General features: G+C 43.2%; 1 long non-coding RNA gene across 10 annotated transcripts in view; it reads right to left on the bottom strand.

Moving 5' to 3' along the window:
• The window catches only part of LOC114867531 (uncharacterized), a 92,209-nt gene that overhangs the window by 42,951 nt on the left and 26,494 nt on the right, over nt 1-22,764 (bottom strand). Inside the window, exon 5 of one of the 10 annotated variants that reach the window (XR_003787884.3) lies at nt 523-909. The exons of 5 other annotated variants lie outside the window; for them this stretch is intronic. This is a non-coding gene — a long non-coding RNA (uncharacterized LOC114867531). Of the gene's footprint in view, nt 1-522; nt 910-1,109; nt 1,330-13,220; nt 13,655-17,442; nt 19,192-19,225; nt 21,141-22,764 lie in introns of those variants that run through there. 4 more of the 10 variants (XR_008696488.1, XR_003787886.3, XR_008696489.1 and 1 more) reach the window with 4 other exon arrangements.

Genomic DNA, 22,764 nt, shown 5'->3' with positions numbered 1-22,764 from the left:
AGTCAAAAATAAACACAAATGTCATTGTTTAGGTTAAGCTTTTACTGTACTGTAGGTACTGTATTACTGTACAGTGGAGCCCCAGACTCTACTGTATTTATCAGAGTCTTTACAGTACATACAGCACAACACAAAGCAAACTGAAGAACAAGCAAAGACAATCCAGACATTTCACTCTGGGCTGGAGCCAAAGGGAAACTTTTCAGCAGAGGTCTTTTAAGTATTTATTGTATTGTGTCATCAATAAAACAACTCCTCAAACCTTCAAGACACACATGAAGATGAAACGGATTCTGTTGAGCTTTCTTGTTACGACTCTTTAAAGCGCCGTTCTACAACAAAAGTCGCACAATAACGCCGGGTAATTTCGCCATAAACCCGTAAATGGGCTGCAGAGAGAGGAAACGAGGGAAGACGGAGCTCAGGCTGAAATGCTAAAACAAAATCGTGGCACTGCTTCCTGACGGGCAATCACGGGCCAAGTGTGTGTGTGTGTGTGTGTGTGTGTGTGTGTGTGTGTGTGTGTGTGTGTGTGTGTGTGTGTGTGTGTGTGTCCGGACACCAACCCCCAAAACACCTACATGATTACAGCCCGGCGCTCGGCTCCTTTTCCTTTTTTACATCCAGGGTAACGACTGCAGGTCCAGACAGCAGGATGACGAGTCCTCTGATTGGACGCAGGGCCGAGCCGCGGACGCGTGTGATTAGATGCAGCAGCGACAGATGGACGAACAGACAGCGAGCTGCAGACAGGGGACGTTCCTGAGTCCACTCGTTCGCTCTCCGGCTCCTTTCGCCTCGGCCTTTTTTCTGTTTCACTTCGCGGACGCTGCCAGACTTGCTACCATCCATCATGGTGAACAGGACCATCAGTGGGGCTGATATTAATGCCCTTCACATCCCTCCGACCTGCACATACACACACTAATGACATGCTGCCGTGACAGCCTATAATTCTTGTGCTCTAACCCTGACTCAATGAAAAATCAAACACTCTATTTAAAGGACGTGAGCTGGTTTTACAGCCATACGTGTCAGATGCATAAATACACACATGCGCCTTTCTGTGCACTACTACACATGTAAGGACTTGGTTAGTGCTGTCATGATGCTCTGTACTATTTTTAAGCTTATTTAGTCATTACCAGGACACAAATACAAGCACGCTAAGTTACTTCTCAGCGTCTGAAGTTAGTTATTTTCCTGCGTGTGGGCAGTGTTTGGTTGTAAAGCAGATGGCAACAGAACGGGTGAAAGGAAGGAGCTGGAGCCTGTTGTACGGGGGAGTTTATACTTTATGTCTCTCCAAAATGGAGTCCTTGGCAGTTTCTGGACACACACACACACACACACACACACACACACACACACACACACACACACACACACACACACACACACACACACACACACACACACACACACACACACACACACACACACACACACGATCAGTGTGATCAGTGAGATCACGTCTCATCTCAGTCTCAACATTTAGGTTGAAATTATGTGTGTCACGGCAGACGGGTTTCGTACAGCACTATACGCGTAGTCAGGTTTGAAGCAAGAGGGAGGAGAGAGGAATAAGTAACAAGAGTAACACAACGAAGCCCGCTGCAGAGACGACACACACTGTCGCTCCAAACTGGAACACTCCACTTCAGATCCTTGGCTTATTTTCCCATGCTGCCATTCTGCCAATTCAGATTATTACCCAACTGTAAAGTACTGGGAAAGTGAGCGCGCTCTGCCAGTCTGCTTTTACTGGGACGACGCGGCTCAACGCTTCAGGACGCACACTGCTGCTGGTGACAGGGACACGCGCTCCGGGTCTGATTGTCCTTCCTCGGCGCAATCAAGGGCGCTTGATTTGGACAGCGGATTTACCGATACAATCATCAACAGCCGAGCCCATTTTTACACTGACGGTATTATTTTGGCTTTCACATCCACTTGTACTTCAGCTTAATGACTGGCTTTCAATTGCAGCGCATTAATGTGTGTCTGTGCGCGCCATTAGACAAATACTGGGCTTCCTGCACTTCTATTGTGCCCTAATCTTGACATTTCCTCCACGTTTTTCGACCCGCTGTGCATTAACGCGGCCTGGTGTCCGGTAGAACGGCACAAAGAGAGCGTGAAGGCTGAGGCCTGTCCAAACAACCCGTGCAAAGATTAACTACCTCTGAGATTTGTTCTAGAATTCACAAAAAAGAGAAATGTTTGACAATGACTTGTAGGCGAACATGTTAACATGAAGAATTATGCTGAAGTCCGGCCAGCGAGTGCTTTGGGAAAAAATTAAATTACAGTACGACCATCTGGCACCGCTGGGATGTCAAGATTGATCCCTTTTCGCTGTGGCAACTTATTTGTTTTGTTAGAACAAAAGATCATTAGAAATATTTTGTTTTTCTCTCTTTTTTTATTGCAACATGACGGTTCTACAGGCAGAAGAACGGTCCTACAGCAAAACAAGCCATTTGTTCATTAGTGGCTAAAAACAACAGTGGCACGAAGAAAGTGTTGGAATTAAACTAAATCCACAGCCTTTTTCTAGAGTTAAAGTGTAAATAAACAGAGACCTTTCTATTCTGTGAGGACATTGTTTCGCTCTGGGCTACGAACAAAGCAGGAGTAGGCAGATCTCTCATTACTCACCTAAAGCTTTGGATAAATGGCTCGAGATTTCTAATTAAACATCACTAATCCTACGAAAGACAGTAAGATCGTAGCGGGACCACCCACAGGACAAAACGTAAAAGGCAATCAGTGCAATGCATCTCAGGTGTCTGTCTGATTAAGAGATTTTTTAATGATACTGGGCGGATATTTAAAATGACATCAGAGGCTACTAGCAATAGACTTTCTAGCTACTAAGTATCTACTGCAAGTCAGAGACGTGGTGTTTCTCACGGCTAAAGGGAGAAAGGCATCGTAGTAAAGTTCAACAAGCTCAGTGGGAGAAAGCCACTGATGAAGAGGCTGAATAACACATGTCAACATTACAACACACGCTGCATTTATAGTGGGTTTGCTGTTCTGTGACTGGGACAACTCAGTCTTTTACCCTTGTTACAGTTTGCTATAACTAAAATTCTCTCTGGGGCCTGTAGTAAAGCACTGCAAGGTTTGTTGAGGGAAAAGGGACATAAAAAAGCAACACTACACATAATAGCTGACAACGTCTTAAAATGAATGTATGAGAAAGGAGCTTTCCGTACATTATCAACAGAAACATGTATTTTCTTTCATGCCCAATTCATGCGCCCACGCATTTTACTTGCGTGCCCTGTGAGATACTGACTGATGGAGATGACAGCGAGGCCTGGCTTCTGTCAGCCACGAAATGGACAGAGGTCAAAGTTCAGCCAGGAAGCTCTAGATTGATGCTGTCAGTGAGATGGAAGGACAAACACAGACAGAGAGGAGGAGGAGATGAAAGGAGACAAGAGAGATTGATGAAGGTGCTCCATGCTGACAAAAAAAAAGCCTCCTAAATATAAAAGTCAAGATGGTGTTTGACAAAGATCTGAATTTAGATGCAGACAGGAATCCCATTATGGCACGAACGGTGTTGACAGACTTGAACTTAACAGTAAATTTGAGTAGAACACCAAAGTAGGTCAGGTTTACTACACAGGAAACGCACAAGCGTGTGATTGGCATAGTGATTAGCGTTTGTGGATGTCAGTGATTGGAGCAATGCAAATGAACATTAGCGATGAGTATAAGCAGATCACTTACTAAAGTATTGATAGTCATTAATATTAAATTCTAGCAACCATCCACCCTGACACTTTGTGTTTGACTAAGATGTTAACATTTTATGCATTAACTGTGTTAAAGTTTACCAGGAGATCATGAGGTCAACTACTCAAATGAGGTGTCGGCCTCATTGTGACAGGTTTGAGGGTAACTTCAGCCTAACTTTACTTCCCACCAACCATCTGTTCCAGCTAAATTGTTATACTAATTCATTCCTATACATAGTGAAAGTACAGTGTACACAAGCAAATGTCAGTTTGTATCGTGGCTCTGGAGAATTTCAATTTTATAGAGTCAAGGGCAGCAGATTCATCATGAATGAACTATCATAAAGGTTTATCTTGTCTTTGTCAGAACATCGTTGAACAAGTGGAAATCAATAGATTTCTTGTTTTTTGTCAAATGTGAAGCAAATCATGGAAATAAAACACAAAACTAGTTTAGCTTACTCTAAAAAGTAAATGACAAAGTTGTTTATGCACACAACCAACTATTGTTCATAATTTATATATATATATATATTTCAGAATATTTCCCTTACAAAGACAAGAAGAAATCAATAATGTGAGGTTTTGTGGTGATCAAGTTGTCAAACAAGGAGTGATTTAAATTTAAGTTTCATTTCCCAACAGTGATTTTTATGGAATGTGAATGTTAGTAATGTGTCATGGGGTTTCACCATATGTGGCTGAGAATATGGAAGTCTCATGCTGCTCATTGTCTTGTGTACCACACACAAACAAACTCGGATTCATGCGAAGAGGCCGCCATAATCAATCATCTTCAAACTTTTATTTACCAGGAAACAGTGTGTGTGACAAGCAAGATCAGCCAGCTGTCTGAGGAAAACACACACAGACAGAGACAAACCGTTCTCCTCGCACACGCACAGAAAGGGCCACATTCACACTGATCAACTTCTTCACACACGCCAACATCACACGCACACTCACAACAGGCAAACAAGCCATCAGCGGCACTCGCTGCCAGTGAAGTGTGGTATTTCCTGCGCTGCTAACATATATTCATGATGTACGTACACGCGCACGCACACATGCACGCACTGACTTCCTTTGGCAAATGTGCAGAGCAGGCCCCTGGATGTATGGAGCAGTGTTAACAGGGCTTGTTGATTTAACACTTAGGAGAAAAGATGAAACATGACTGTTATTCTTAGCTTTCCTCAACAATAATAGATACACGAAGATGTAAAAAAAGATCAGCTGAGGTGTATTTTTAATTTTATATGACTCTAGGGGATTTTTTTACAGGGACCGAAATATAGATTATCTCACAAATATATAAAGTTTAAGGCACCATTCAGGGAAAGCGATATTTTTCCACTAATGTTTTGTTGACGTAGCTTCATGTTCTCAGGTTTGGGGTCCAGAAACCCCGAAGCTCCAGGTATTAAAATGACTACAAAACCAAAAACTTCTGTGAAAAGCTCTTCAAAAGGCAACAAAGTCCACAAAATGAATACAGCGCAGTAGTGGAAAACTTTAGCACAACAGCATTAGCTGTATTAGCATTAGCTGGGTTTAATAGATTTTAATTTATTAAATCAAATTAATAGCGACAGGCATTCATGAAGAGCGCGGTTCCTCCAAAACTTTACCTTTGAGGAACAATCTGAAACAGGAAACAGGCGTCAGGAAGTTACTGCAAAAACACTGATGATGTTACACTTTGAAGTAGTGAGATAAGTCAGTGTTGAGCTTTAATGGTGCTGGGGGACGTCTGGATGGTAAAGATACCAGATACGTTAGAGAAGTGTCAGTCTCCTTATTTAAAACATATACTGTGGGTTTAGATTCAATCATAGGGACATACAGTATCTGTAAAGAGCTGAATCAAAATGCATAAAATGAAACAAGACTATTAAAATGACAGTGACAGTTGTAATATGTGTGTGTGTGGTGTTTTCTAATTTCTTGCTTCTCAGAAGCAGCATGAAGCCGACGAGCAGCATCTCTGATGACTTCAGACACGCTCCTTATCAAATGTCACTCCTCTCACTGATCCCACGTCCTTCATGAGTAAATATAGGGGGAATCAATAGCTGTCATTAACCAGCCATCACAGTAACCTTATCTACTGAGCCTGGGCAGTCGTACAGTAAATCTACTTGATGTGACACATCGAGACATGTACCAAAACACAGATCCGTCGCTTTAGCAGCTGGCGGCGGACAATAACAGAAGAGAAATCCATGTAATGGTTTTTCCCTATTAGCCTATTACAACTTCTATTAAAGAGAACATGAAACCACGCGATTACCTGCCACAGCGCAGCAATAAACTGTGTTAAAGTGTACCTCTAATTTATTTGCCTTTAATGAGGGGCAAGATAAATACAAATGGAGAGCAATTTTGGTAATTGTTGCTGTCAGGTAAGAAGCTTGAATCTCTAAAATATCAACCTTTTAGCCTGAAAGCTGCTGGTTTAATGGGTTTTAAAGGTTTCACACAAAATAAAACGATTAATTCGTGTTAAAAGCAAATAACAGAGGTACAATCCCACATCTTTTTTCTATATAGACCCACATAATTGAGCCTTGAATAAATGTGAGGTTATGAAAAAGAAATCCGCACATCAGAAAATGGTGCTAAAACAACAGCGGTGACCTAATCGCCACGACCTTTTCTGGCCGGTGACGTGTTGTGTCAACAAAGGCAGCAGGATGTGATGGATGGATGAGGAGTGTGTGGAATGGAAAAAATGCCATCTCCGCTACTGCTGCATTGATTCTGATCTCTTTTACGGAACACAAGAGGGGGAGAGGAGAGGAAAACAGCTTGGCCCACATACAGCGCATACTGTAAGCTGCAGAAAGACTTTTGGCATGGATTTGATACAAGTACACAATCACTGGCACACGGGACGTTTGGGACGCACGTCTTCTTTGTCATCATCATCATCATCCCGTCCCCGGTCTGGTTCCTGTTATTCCCAGGAAGGCGTCCCTGCACACACGTCTGATGAACCCATACATAAAGAACATCTGCTTGAAGCAAACACATTCAGTCACTATGGCAACTGTGTCACACACACACACACATGTTGGGCCACGAGAGGCAAATACAAAAAGCAAACTTATTTATTGTGTTGTGCCTACATAAAGTACACTGTGGGTGATTCTGTGTGGGGTTTATTGAGCTTTGTGTGTCCAAACTTGTTTGTTCTATTGTGAATGTGTGTGCAATGATCCCTGTTACACCTACCATTAACTCGGTTAATGTGCGTGACCACTTCTAACCCTGGTCACAGGAGGTTAGAGGGTCTCTCTCACACACACACACACACACACACACACACACACACACACACACACACACACACACACACACACACACACACACACACACACACACACACACACACACACACACACACACACACACACACACACACACGCTCCCCACCCATATGGAGTTTAACACACACAGATGCACACACACACTGAACATAAACAGGGTAATTAATAGCCCATCTATGCTCCACTGATACACCCTGGAGACGTGGCTTTCAAGAAGGGGCCCACACACTTTATCAGAGCAGGTGTGTGTACAACATATTGATGGGTGGAGTAAATATTGATGATGAAGCATGTTTAATGTACATGCATAATGCTTTTAATCTTTTATAAACTTACCTATCACAGCTAACAATATTTTAATACAATTATTTTGACATGGAGATGTCATCGTCTGTTATTTGCATGTCTGGTATTGTTCTATCTACAGCTGTGGGTCTACGCTGAAGGCAAAAGGACCAGCAGTGTTTAAAGCAGAGGAGCACTTCTAAAAAACATTCTCACTAAAAAAAAAAAAAAACACCAAAGGTCAAGCACCTTTTCACCAGCCAACCAATCACAGATGAAAATGTAGGATTCCCACATGAGAAATAAAAATAGAACAATGCCAAGTTGAAACTGTCAAAAGATCTCGTGAGCCAAGAAACAAGGAAAATAAAGGGAACTGTGGATCTGTTGGCAACAACAGGAGGGTGAGTAGCTTTTTGTTTCCCTCGCACAATGAGTCGGCCTTTGTATCGTATGAGCACAGTTCAGATACTGTATGTTAACTAAGGCTCACGATACAAAGCCCACTGTACTTTACATTCTGTTGTCAGTTGGTTTTAAACCAATTTATAAAAGCCAATGGACGATGGTTAAAGGGGTCAGTATCTGGTGCTAGTTTGCTTCTCTGCTTAGAACAAAAACACGAAGCATCTCAGAGGACCAACACCCTTTTTACTTTTTGAAAAAGAAATCCAGAACCATTATTAATTCTTATGAAAACTAAATTACAACTCAGTGCAATGTGATGTTTCTCATCAATGTGAAGACCACAAAAACAAAGTCTTGATTTACAGTCTGTGGAGTCTGTCTGCACAAACACGGAAAAGTGATTTAACCGTTTGCCCATTTCTCTTTGATTGTGATTTGCGTGAACTGACTCCTCACATTTGAAATAACAGCTTTACATGGAAAATAATAAAGTTACGCCAAATTAAGTCAGTCAACAACGCCGTTTCCAGGACATACACTACTTTTATATCCCTCCGGGTTTCTGCATTTTGGTTTGGTCTGGCAGCTGTTGAGCAGACAGGTCAGGAAATGTATGCAGGAGGAGGAGGAGGAGGGAGGAGAGAGAGAGAGCGGGCGAGAGACGAAACTGAAAATGAGATTGGCCAGATTAGATTGCCTGATTGAGCAATTAGCTATCGTCTCCATCATTTGGCTGGAAGCTGGCAGCATCTGCCACTGTGGCGTACCCGGTGCCACACACACACACACACACACACACACACACACACACACACACACACACACACACACACACACACACACACACACACACACACACACACACACACACACACACACACACACACACACACACACACACACACACGGCTGTGAACGCGGGAGGCTTTGTGTCGGCGGCAGCGTTTCGAAGCCAGTGCATCGAACCAAACGCGTTGTGCTTTCTTCCGAGGCCTGTGTGTGTGTGTTTGTGCGTCTGCGTTCCCATTGTGGTTTATCTGGGAATAGCTAACATAGAGCCTGTCAACCACACTCCTGTTTTCATTTCCTTAATGTTCCTCCATGTCCATCCTTCTCTTATTTCTCTTCAGTAGGCCGATCACTGGCCTGTTGATATATTCTTTCATCACTAACAAACTCCCTCCCACACACACAACCCTAAAGCTCTTTCTTTGTAACTCACTTTGTTTCTCACCACGTTTTTACAGTCGGAGTTGATTTCTTTCCCTCTCATTGATAAAAAAAAGAGCTGTAAAAAAATAAAGGATATTAGTCTTTAAAAACAGACGCCATTCATTTCATTTTATTCACTCCTGAGGCTGGTGAAATTTCAAACAATTCCATGTAGCGGGCCATAACTCATGTTAAGCACCTTGAATTTTGTCCCGTATCCAAAACTAGACTGATAACTCTTAAGAGGGGTTTCAGCAGAGGACCACTAAAATATGTTTGATGAATTGGTCTCCATCGGCACTCACTTATTCTCACATAAAGGAGTTTATGACTCAGGAAAAGGTAGGGGAGAGAAGATGGGCAATTTCTACATGTGGTGAAGGAGAACTCCATCATGTGGATGGTAGGAGTCCCGGGGGGTGGAGGTCTGCAGGAGCCTATGGCTGCACTGATAGACCGCATTCACGCCGCATGCGTGCTCACAAATGCATGTTCTTGGGTGTGAGCTCATGGTTGAACGTGGCTCTTGTTTGTCCAACTGCGCGTTTCCGTCATGGCAACATCTAATTGCCACGCAGGCAGCGAGCAATGAGTGATGGCGGCGGTCCCACACAGACAGTGGAGAGTTCACCTGTCAGCGTGGGCTACCTTAAGATGGATGGACATCTGGAAGGCATTGGTGTGCAGCTGTAGGCGCTGGACGTAGCCTGCGTCTATGGCTGTGTGTGCGCAGGAGTGCCTTTAAGTGTGCACATAACTGTTTAGAGAGCGGCCGAAGGCCCACAGAGATCTGAGACCAGGAGACACTGAGTGCCGACATAAATCACACACTTCCTCACACACACACTCACAGGCAGCTAATAAGAGGAGGATGAGTCATTCTCTGCTTGGATTCCCCCGTCTTAAGTGGCGGAGCGGATAGCGGGCAGGTGCCTTCACTGTAGTTGAGTAAACTGAACTAAGGGGGGGGGGGGGATTAAAAAGCCTTAATGATGTTGATGATGATGGAACGTTAAAGGAATTTGGATTGCTGCCAAATAAGCACTGGACTGTCAAAACACAGGATTGACTTTGACAAATGTTGCTAACAATCCCAAACAAAGGCCCCATTGAGCAGAAGGGATATTGGAAAATGAATTCAAGTGCTGATTATCCTTCTGCGTCAGGTATTCTGTTCTCATAAGACGGGACGCGCTGGCCGTCCCGGACACACAGAAGGCGACACAGATGGATGGACGCGAAACACACATGCGTTTAGCCACTACTCCGTTAACCACACACACGTTAATGCTCATAATCAATAAGCAAGCGAGCCCTGTGGAATTTAAATGCCGTTTTTAACACTCTCGCACTTTCCCCAGACACTGACATCAAATACCCTTGAGCTCCGAGTGATCCCACACATATTGTGTCACACACACACAGCACAGCTGGGTGATGGACATCTGGCTCTGCTACTAAAGTGCTACTGGGACTTGACCCATTGACGTCTTCATTTCAAGCCCGCGATGGCAACAGAGGAAGGTTTATTCACTGCGCTTGCACTTAATTCAAGTTTGAATGTATTTGGCATAATTAGGTGCTACGTACGTACGTAGAGCTTTTTTCCACATCATTGTATTATTGTCAAATGAAATGCGATGCATGGGCGTAATTATTGTCAACAAGAAATAACAGTTAATAAGATTAGTTGCCTGTACCTTCACACCACTGGTGTATTAATGCCAAAGTCTCCTAATTAAATCCACATTACTCATAATCTCCTCTGCATCCTGTTCTACTTCCAATGCCAACATCTAGAAACTATAATTGAATATACTGCACCAAAGTACTCTGGATTGCTCAGCCTTTCACAGCCACCTGTCAAATTTTAAAGCTGCCATAATGGCTACTTTTATGATAGCAATAGTTCAAATGGCCGCCGACTGTGACAAAGGTAGCTCACTGTAATGAATCCAGGATTTCCATCTGTCTCTGCAGACTCCATGTCACTAAGATAGGTCACTAAGGATGTGAGCTCTTTTATTTGAATTTAGTGCTGATTGTAATCAAGTTAAACTGCAATTCTACATATTCTAATGAAGAATTCACACTGTCATTTTACTGATTGTAACGGTGAGTAATGAAGATATAAAACAAGCCCGTGCTCCCAGGAATCTGAGAGGTTCATGTTTTTTTACTATACACAAACTTACTTCTTATTTATGTGACTACCAACCTGTAACTTTCCAAGCCATACTTTCACCCATTAAAGTGAGAAAACACAATTACTGCTTTGGTTTGTGAATTATTTAGCAGGTAGCAAAATATGAAAACATTATTCACATCTTCCTGCTTCTGCAATCACGTGTCTTAATGTATTTTCTGTAATTATTTTAGAAAGCATCTCTTCGGGCTCTCGTGCTTTGAATGAGACCATCAGCCTAAAAGCTTCAACTGCAGCACAAATGGAGAGTTCACCACTAACTGTCTTCATTCACAAAAGAGACAACTTTGTGCGGCACCGACTCTGGGTAAAGTAAGTAGGGCTTATATTGAAAGCTGTACTGGTACAATGCTTAAATCTCTTGGGAGATGAGGCACAGAAAGAGGACAAAGATGCACAAACACACACACGGGCGGTAATTGGGTTGCTTCGTTCTGTAATCAAGGTAACAAAAGGCCCGAGTTAGAATTTATCTCATCAAACCGTCTCCTCCGTCAGCCCCCGCCGCCTCCATTCCAGGGAGTCGGGCTACAATAGGTCCAAACCCCCCTCTGACTTTGCTGCAGGATAATAGAAATTTAAGCTGCACAGAGAACATATGGCTTCCACCGCACACTAAACAATCCCTATACATTATAGCGTCTCATCAATGTGTGTGCACATGAGAAAAGCGATTATTAAAGAGTAATGGGAAAAGCAGAAACCGGGAACAGGAAAGGTAGGAGGGGAGGGATTTGAGTGGATGTTGTAAAAAAACACTTCTATTAAGAGAAAACAGTGACTACCTTCGTTATTCTTCAAAAGGAGGAAACCACATCACAAAGCGGTGCAGGGAAGCGAAATGACAGAGCTTAAACCTGAGCGGTTCAAACTGTATGTGCAGCAGGCAATGCCCAAGGAGGATTAGTAGAGCAAGAGTCTTATTCCCCTGCCTGTCAACTAAAATAGACATATAAATTAGCTCATATGAGACCAATTCGATTCTGTGTTGACCCCAATTAGTAGTAATAGACCGAGCAGTGCATGGAGTCAAAGCTTCCGCTGAGAGAGAGAGAGAGAGCGAGCAAGGGAAGGGGGAAGGTAAAGAATATGACAGGGAGACAAACAAAATGAATCGAGCAGCTGTGATGCCACCAGTTAGACACACAACTGGTGTTTGTCGTACCTTTGACCCCCTGAAGGGAAAATCATAACCCTTACTACACCAGCAGGGAGGTAAGTCCGTTTCGGAGGCTCATGATGCTCTGGGACCATTTAGGATGACGGTACAATGGCCTGTTTCCTCCTTTCTCCCCTTCCCTCCCTTTACACTCCATCATCCTGTGCTCATAGCACCAGCTCTGACCAAACAGGCATTTTTTATCTGCGGAGCCCATTGGTCTGTGTGTGTGTGTGTGTGTGTGTGTGTGTGTGTCTACTGATTTATTCATCTACAAAACAGAGCCAGCGGAGTTATTAATGTTGGCAGCAACACTGCTAACGGGAAAAGAAATAAAGGATTCTTTTCAATTTGCCAAGTCAACATTAAATATTTTGCATAATACTTCATATAAAATGCATATTGTGCTTAGAATATATAGTAAACTTTGATGTAATTGGTAAAAACTTTGTCACCATAATTTAATAATAGCTCACTGTATTCCACCTATAGTTTCCACTGTCCGACCTTGTCCTTTCCAGTGCTTTTAATCATTTTATCAGCACTCCTCAACTCCTCTACACCCAATCCCTTCATATAACTTCCCCACTTGTCCATTCGAGCATTCTCGAGCATCTTTCCTCTTGTAACGGCCTCTGCTCTCCTCCTCCACTTTTCCCTCAGCCTAATGCCATCACTGTCTTTTCACAGTCCTGGAAGAGTGGCGCTATTCATTTGTGCCGTAGACGAGCCACTTCAGCGCAACACTGCCATCCATTCTGTTAAGAAGAGGAGGCAGACGGGGAGAGAAAGAGCATGGGAACCATTTGGCACTAGAAAAAAACCCTCAGGAGTGTGGGAGAGGGCCAACAAGCTGTCTACAGCATCCAGGTAAGTAGAGTTATAGCGTTTACTTGCTCGGTGGGAAGAACATGAAACACTGTCATGCTTCAGCTTTAGTCGTACGAGGAGCGGAGGCCGGTAGAACCTTCTATTTTTATTGTTCCATCACATTCGCTGTCTTGGTTTCCACATCTTCACGTCGTTCTCTCGCCACACGCAACACCTCCGTTCCTCCGGCCATCGCTCCGTCTCCCACGGGTGCCGTGTAACAGTATCTGCGTCAGTCACTTGCCGGTCTCAAGCAGACAGCTTGGTCTTCAGAGATTCCTCCCTCTCCTTCGCCACCGCTGCCATTTTCTCCCCACAGGGACCAGACACTCAATGTGTCGGCTACGCCACCGAGACAGAGGAGAATGTCAGACTCCCCCAACGCAGATGATGACGTTTGTCTTTTCATCGGGACAATGGGACGACACTGCACAAAGTGGGGTAGGGACACAATCACTATGGCAACATGATTATGCATTTAATAAACACTTGGGGCTTCAGCACACGTCTCAATCCTTCGCTGCCGCATGACTGCACTTGCATCATGGAACTGTCTCTGTAGAAAATCCAAAAAAACAAGTTCTATACAGTATGTTACTCTACTGGACAGCTGGATACCAGACAGGTAATAGGGCCACTGCACACGCGAGACTTTTGAACAACTGTGTCCTGAAATCACAGGCAAAAATAGCTGCCATTATTTTTTGAGTAAGGCTTTCCAGCACATGCAGTGGCTGCTGTGATGAGTCTTCGAGAGGTTGGCCACTGATGGTTCACATCCCAGATGTGTTAGGGAAAGGTTAAGGCCAGTCAGGTTGAGCAGATCAAATTGGAAAGCCATTTCCCTTGGATGTGGTTGTGGCCATAGGAACGGTATTATCTGCCATATCCTTTTTTTGTAACCCCACCCTAATGTTTAATGCTTCTCATTATTTCTTCCTTCCACTCTCCCTTCATCTAATCAGTCTTTTACTCTTTCATCATCACTGTTTTTCCACCAAGTTGCACCCTTCCTGTGAAAGCCGCTTTGGCTGCGACACAGAGGCATACACTAAATGCTAGCAGTTTTTCGTGAATGGAACAAAAAGTCCAAAATGGAAGGGTTTGTAAACAAATTACTGAGAGAGGCACTTTGTGCTTCTAATGCATTTTTTTCTGCTTCTGTATTTCAAGGCCTGGTGCCAGGCAGAAATATTAGCTGAGCGGAAAAGGCCAAACTGCAGGAAGAGAAACTAAATTAAAAGTTTAATACAATTCAAAGTGACCATGGCAACCAAAACTAAAGATGTAGGTGTGTCGTGGCTAATGTTTACTTGGGGCAGCTCATCTAATTCTATTGGCTTAGAGACCTGGAGCCTGCACACAATGAACACACCCTCCTTGAGAAGAGCGTGTGTGTGTTTTCTGGCAAACTTTCATTGCTCATAGTATGTGTGCGATCAGATCACAGAACGCTGACGCACGGATGTTCTTCAGGTAACCGGGCTTGTCCCAATGCCAAGCCACGCCATCAGGCGGCGATGCTAAGCGGCTCAGATCTGCCACGAGGGTCACCGGGACGGTATCCCAGAAACACCCTGGAGAGGCAGAGGGGGTGGAGCAGCAGATGGAGGGCAGGCAGCACCACGCTAATGACAAGACACTAATAACATGACAGCGCCGCTGGGGTCGGTGTACAACATGCTATTAATGTGTAGCACGCTAGGCTAGCGAGATTATGCCAATCCACTAAAGCCATTAGAGAGGCATCAAGCATGAATGTGATGTGTTTCCTCTAAGATAGGGAGGCTACAACGATGTGTGTGTGTGTGTGTGTGTGTGTGTGTGTGTGTGTCCAAAGAGATTATAATGAGTATTAGAGGCAGAGTAAGAGGAATAAAGAATCAGGAGCAGCATGTCATTCCAATCTCCTAACACAGTTTAGCTGATCCGCACTGGGTTGCTCAAAAACCTATAGCGAATTAAAACTGATAAAAGAGTTTTAGATTTTTCAACAGTTCGTTACCATTTATACAATGATTCTAAGTAAACCCTATGCTGAGAATGAGCCGCTCCAGCTAAACGTGTCCTGTCCACACTCAGCCCTGCCCATCGCAAAGCCAGGCTTGAGTGAGTAGGGAAAAAAAAGGAAAAAGCAGCTGATGGAGGGAGAAAGAAATGACAGAGATGGACAAAGGTTGATTAAATTGGTTTTCAATTCTGGGTGTCTCTGTCTGAGGCTACTGCATTAATTTGCTCCATTACATATTTGAGAGCCAGTGAGTGTATTAAGAGCGGCTGTATATCATATCAGTGACCGTTCCAAGAGCTTGCTGCCAAAATAAGAGCTCTGTGTCCATCTATTGCAGCATTAACCAAAGTGACTCAGCAAGCCAGAGCCCAAATACCAATCATGCTTTATGTGAGAGATTCTTTGTTCACTGCCAGTCGTCTTTATGGCTGCAGGGAGGTTGGCAGGAGTCGATCCAGTATGTCAGGCTTAATGCAGTTTACGCACACTGAAAATGAGCATTAGTCAAAGTTTATCTTTGTATCAGGATGAAATAAAGAAGTCCACTGAATAGTTTCTGTTTCAACAGGGGAAAATATTAATTAGGTGTAAAGTTTTGGGCATTATTTCACAAATCTATTTTAAATCCCGAGCTTAGCTTCAGTGTCAGATTTATTCTCTTTATCTTCCTACAATTTATAGTTCACAAGGCTAAGCTAATAAAAAAGTTATCAAGTCAATTTATGACATAAATTCTAAAGCCAAACTGAAATTATTGCTGTGCATTTATTAGATAAGGGCTGAATTTACTGGGCTAAAGGCAAACTCACACAGGTGTTTTCAATTTTTCAAGCCGAATAGTTCACCGCCCAGGATTGAAGCTACGCGTTGGACTGTTCCCACTGCAGACATTTGGACTCACAGTAAGAAACAGGTGTCAGCTTTATATTAGGACACATCAGGACAGATAAAGGGATCACTGTCATTTTGAATTCATAAAATGAGGCTTTTTACTGGAACAGCGCTGGCTGAAGAACACACTAAGAGAAGACTGTAAATCCAAGGCAAAGACACCAAATGAACCAGGTGAATCAAGAAGATGTACGAGCCTTGTGTTCATTTATGAAAACCCTACTGTAAATGCATTCAAATGATTATATGTACAACTTAATAAGCTTGCAGTAGACTGAGTGTCAGTGGAGGGACTGTCGTATTACCAATCTTTGTTTTCTTTCACAGACTTAAAATTCATACGCAGCACAACATGCCCTTGCATGAATCAATATATGCTGTAGTCTTACTGATGTTATCTGATGCTAGCAGACTTTAAATAAATATTGTTATTAAATGAACATTGTTTTTGCCCGACTTTAGGGAAAGAGATTGAAATGGATGATGAAATTCTTTGGTAATAACAGGTCGTAACCACAGTGGTCACCATTTAGTGAAATTAATTATCGAAACCATTAACATAAGTTTGGAAATTCTTTGAACCACTGTTACTGTTAGAGGCATTTCAAATGCAGATGTCAAAGTCAAAACAGTCTTTCCCCATAACTGTGGCACCATCACAGCAGATTAACATTGTCAGAAAATAAAGTCAACAAAAATTCCACTATGATGGATTACCTGGCTCAAACTAATTCTTACTGTACCCTCCCCAAGCTGATTTTCATATAGAAAGGAATGGAAACCAGTGGCTGCCCAGAGGTAGGGAAATCAATCTAAAAATACATTGTATGCTTTGGAAAACAGTCAGCAGGAACTTTCAGTAAAACACAGGCGATTTGAGTTTAATGGACTGAAACACGTAAAAACACTGGCATAGAGCTGCTATATGAGCAACTAGGTTACGGGGTTTCTGTTTATTAAAAGTAATAAATGACCAACATTTTATCTAATGATGTGCGGCTGGAGGTTCAAAGGCAAAATGGAAAACATAACTGCAATAATAATGTATTATCTGAGCTTTTGATGATAGATATTAGAGAACCAAAACTGAAATTTTACCAAATTCAAGGACGCTAATATGACGGATAATGACTGAATGAGAATGTAAATGCGGGTCGTGCCTCCCACACTGGGCTGCCTCACACATGCACACTTCCACACTTGCTCGCCCCCCCACCCCACCCTTCTCAGTATTTATGCATGTGAAAGGGATCTCTTCAGAGCTGTCATCAGTCTTTCAACACGGCTATTCATCTTGCATTTCCATTCAGAGAGTGTGCAGGTGTTTACTGTAAGGGGGCAGAAGAAAGGACGAGGAAAGATGGAAACAAACATCAGTGGCCTCAAGGCCTGGACGGCAGATGGACTGAAGGATGAACAGAGAGGAGAGGAGAAAGCAAGTCATGAGCAATTTTTTTTTTTTATTGCCAGAATACATAAAACAAATCTTGAGTGATGTTGCAGACCACCCATCAGATGAGGAGCGTAACTTCCAGGAAAGGAGAACTGGGAAGTAAACGCTTTGTGGTTCCACACAGAAGCCACACACCAGACCTCCACTGTGACTGCAATGATGTGTGTTTATACAAGCACGTGTGAGACATGAATAAACAGAAGAAGTGTTTCAGGCTTAGCAATTAGGATTTTACAGTAGATGAGAGGAAGCCTGTTTTCAAGGCGTGAACTCCATTGTGGGTCATCTGAGCAAGAACGTTAAAGATGTGGGTCAAGGTTGTAGACAGAAGACGTTTACTTTAGTGCAGCTGTTTCAGGTAAACTTGTTTGTGTGTGTGAAACAAAGTTAAAACTGTTGAGTCCAATGGTTAAAACCACTGACGCGCACATCTAGTGTTCAACTGCACCGGGGTCAAAGGTCGTGCCCATATTTATGTGTTGGCAGCAAAGTCGTGCTGTCTTAAGAACCAAAGCCCACCCCACAAACACCCACACACAGACATGTGAGCGTTGCAGGGAAAGTGTGTCACGGTGTGTGTACACTCTCCTCCCCTGCTGTAAATCCCCCCATCCGTCACATTAGCCTAATGAAAAGTAATAAGAGCGCTCCAAATGATCTACTCCCTGAGGTTGCCTCAGAGCTATGTGAAATAAGATAACATTAACCTGAGTTATATGGCCTGCCAACGGCAAGTGCCATAACAAGGCGCACACACATACGTGACCGCACACGGCTGCATCTATCTTATCTAGGCTTTACTCTCCAACTGGGAGTCTTGGTGTCACCGATATCACAAGCTAGCGGCAATGTGAAACAATAAACACAATTCATGGGAGGAAAAGGTAAATATAAACGCAGTCTCTTCCTCACTGTGTGCATTTACTGTATGTGTGTGTACTTTGTTTTACAGGACGGTTCATGTGTTTTTATTGTGTCAATGCTGACGTCTTGTTTTACCTTCAGCTCTAGAACATGCTGTGAAGTCACACTTGTATTGGTGTTTGTGTATGAAAGATGTGTAAGGATGAGGCAGAGCTGGAGGCTCGATGGCACGCGAGAAAAAACATTTGAAAAAAAAAAAAAACTGGAGGTGGATAAATGAGTGAAAAAGTGGCAGCTGCTTTATGGGAAAGAAAATGTATGTTTGCACATCTGTCACATGTTGACTGTTCATAAATAAAACCATTGGCTGAACCCAACCATACATAACTTTTGAATTGTAAACAAATGAGTAATAAACATTTAATTGATGTCAGTCTGTTGCATAAATACTTGAAGTCAGCAATGCACATGAAGAGCAGGAGGAGCAGAAACGGATCCGCTCTTGAAACCACCTGGTGACGACCTCTGTGGACAGATCCACTGCTCGCTCACTCGCTCGCTCGCCCGCTTTCTCTCGTTCCCTTTCTGTTTAGCCCTGACAGATTTATTAAGAGGCAGAGATCAAAAAGAGTCCCCGGCTCCCTCCTCTCCCCGTCCCGCTCTTCCTCTTCATCATGACAGCATCTCCTCCCTCCTCCTCTCTTTCCTTCAACTTGTCCCAGGGCCCAAGACCATATTCTGAGCGCTGGAGGAAAATGCAGAGAAATGTGGGTTGAGGAAGGAGCTGAGGAAGAGGAGGATGAAGTGCTGTAGGGAGGGGGTTATTTCCGGCCCTTTTGGCTTAAATATCGCTTTCTTTCCACTTTCCCTCAGACAAAGCTGTTCTTTATCTTTGCAGCAGAGCGTCTACTGTACTTTCATCAAAAGTTTATTGTTTTTAGACAAAATAAAAATGTCACTTTCAATGGACTTGCCCAGGCAAATGTTATTTCTTTCCATTAGTCTTGCTGATGCTTTGTGCTGCCTTCAGTTTATGGCTTGTCAGACCAGAAATCCCAAGCTTAGCGATAAGGGCAATTCTCGTTCACCATTTTCTTAAAATGATTTCTATCGTGTCCAACCAAATAACACTGACAAGCGCATCTCATACGGATGTTAAAGGTGTTACCAGACACAACAGCAGCCTGTAGTGGAAGTTAATTAAATGTACGCTACAGGAGCATCAATGTCTGTTTGACATTGCTTCTTGCTATTTCATCCAAGATGAATTATTTAGATATTTATATCCAGAATATAGTACCATAAATCTTTTAAAAAAGGCACCACTGTAAAGCATTTATTCACATTACTGTAAAGTACAGTATATTCTTCGTTGTAATATGACTCTAGACAAGCATGCCCAGCTGACCTGTTGTGTGTCAGGAGCAGAACACTCTGTACATCAGCGGTTACTAATTGACCAAATGAGCATTGTGTCTGTTCCTCTTGTAATTAGAATGACAGTCTTACACAGGACATTTTTGAAAACATCCACTGAAGTACAGCGGCTGTACATGCAGTACATGCTCCTTCCTAGAATATTATGTGAAACAGGTTTATTTATCATCAAGCCCTTCAAATGCGGTGACATGACAGCAGGATAATTAAACAGCAAACTGCATATTGCCATATGACAGGCTGCTGGGTTTGACCGGCTGATTAAAAAAGCCTCTTTCCCATGGCGTTGAAAGAGACGAGACAGAGATACCAGCAGGAAAAGCTGAGACAAAGAGGGATGAAGACAGAGAGAGACTGGAGACCAGGCTGCCTCCATTACCCCCTGGCCTCTCTGTCTGGCAGAACACGAGTGGCAGCAGTGGATGGACTCAGCTAGTCACCTATCAAAGCTCGTCTAATGAATAGTCCTCTAATCCCCTCATTGAGATACAGAGAACAGGCTCGCTGTTAATGCTCTCAGACAGAGATGCGCTCTTTTCCTCCCTCTCTCATGCAGACACACACACACACACACACACATGCGCTGAAGCTCTCACATGAAGAAGTGTTATGCAAAACATACACACAATGCAAAAGCACACACCTGCACAACATTCACATGCAAACGCCGCCTGTGTTTTTGGACTCATGCAGGTGCCGTGGCCGGCCTCTCCTCCACACACGCACCCAGTACAATGCAACGCCACAATATCCTTGCTTTGTACTCTGGCATAAGCCGCCTTAATTATTCCCAAGCAGAGTGGATTTCAAAAAGGGAAGACAAGAGGCCCTCGTCGTTTTGGAATCGGTTTAACATGTTTGTTTTATTCCCGGCTTGTTTATGAGCCGGCCAGGCAAGTGAGATATATGACGTGCTTAGATTCATGAGGAGAATTACAGTCTACATTATCTTTCACCCAGCAAATCACTCATACACTTCTGTTTGGACATTTGAGTGGGGTCTCAGCCTGTCTGTCTTTCGTTTTCCTCTCTTTTCTTTCACACCTTCAGTCTTTCAGCTTATTGTACATTCACCCAAACGTAAAATAAACACACCCATCTTTCCTTACGCCTTCTTTCCACGCGTCTTCTTACGTCCTGGCTGCGCGTTAAACCGGGATATCAAATAAACACGGAGGCAAAGCATCCGTGCAAGGCCAATGCCTCCAGTCCTGCCTCTTCCACTGCTCCCACCTGGCCAGCAGTCAGAACCTCCCCCTGAATAAGCAACGGTAAGAAGATGGAAGAGGGAAAATGCTCATTGTTTGAGAAAATCTGAGAGTGAACTGGTTTCAACCTAAAGCTGCCAAAAACTGCTGGTGGGGGGGGTGAGGAACCGAGGGGAGCCGTAGTGTGGCTCCACTAAGCGATGTGGAATATTAGCCAGGAACAACATAGACAGCGCTGAAGATAAAACGGGGAACAACACAGCTGAGAAGCAAAGGATCATGATGCGAAGAGATGTGAAAGGTAGTCAGTAACGAACGTCAGCAGGACACAAACAGGAGTGAAAGCTGGAACCCAGTGCACAGCTGCCCCAGAAGAAGACGGCTGCCTTCTCCTAGACGAGGTGCAGGGACCTGGCTTTTCTATTTATGCTGGCACAAACCCTGCACATTATCATTTAGTTGAATATTTATTTATATACATTTCTGGATTTGTCCTGATCAGACGGGCCCTGTTTGGCTTGGACCAGCTCCAACTAGACCTGTCTCAGGTCGGTTCTGAGAGACCGGATAGAGTCCAGAACCACAGCACGCTCTAAAAACAGATCCAGGAATACTTCTATAATCCATAATTCATGTGGCTAGGGCTGAGCTTGCAGACACCAGGCAGGGGAGTGAGCTGTAAAGCTGTGCTGGGTTTAGCTACACAGCTGGAGGCGGGTGATGACAAAAAACACAGATTTTTGTTCTTGGAAATGTTTCCCTCAACAGCAGAATAACTGCGGCTTCACCTTCCCAACACGGTGTTACTCACTAATTGATCTGCTGCCAGAAATCCAGGAAAGGCTGCTTCTTAAAGCTCTTCTCAGGTGACCCATACGAGTTGTACAAGTTTATGGCTCCTAGCAACGGAGGACGGCAACACAAAGTCAAATGATTCATTCTGGCATCTCTCACTCTTTTCCTTTCAAACACGTTTGTGCAATGGTGAGCTGTTGCAAATGTGTTATTATGGAGAAATAATATTTGTGCGTTTTTAAAATATTTGCCTTAAAATGTTTTCGTCTCATTTTTCAAACATTTATACGTTTAGCAGGACTTTTCTTCGTGGAGAAGGAGCCTGTTTAAACACACTACATCTGGGACTGTTTGAGTTGCAGTTGCATTTTCTTGCATCACTGGCCTAAATATTACAGTACATGCATTAAAGTTGAGACCATCTGGTACAGTAAGCAAACAAGTGAACACAACTCAGTTCAACAGGTCAAATGTGAAACCTTCTTTCTTTACATTTTTCTGTCAAATGAACCAAGATGAACGTTTGAGCACTGATGGTAATTAGCACGCATCTCTGTAAGGGTCTGTCCAAATAAGAATGTACACGTACAGATTCATCCAAAAGCAAATGACTGGTATGAATTGTCCTTGAATGAGCCACTAAGTGCTTGAGAATTCAATGTGACCCTGAAGGTAGACATGCATGACTTCATCTGAATGAATTGTATTAATACCTTTACAAACCTGTGAATACCTTTACAAACCTGTGAATGGTTGAATAAAATTCAACGTGAAAAACACAAATGTATCAAATACATAATTTAAATGAAGAGACTACGAAATAAATTTTTTGTCAGGAGAATAATCTTCTCATTTTTCATCTAAAGCATAATTAAACC

This window comes from Betta splendens, chromosome 13, assembly GCF_900634795.4.
Source record: "Betta splendens chromosome 13, fBetSpl5.4, whole genome shotgun sequence".
Taxonomy (NCBI): Eukaryota; Metazoa; Chordata; class Actinopteri; order Anabantiformes; family Osphronemidae; genus Betta; species Betta splendens.
Note: the sequence above shows the minus strand (reverse complement) of the source record. Positions and strands in the feature narration are given on the sequence as shown.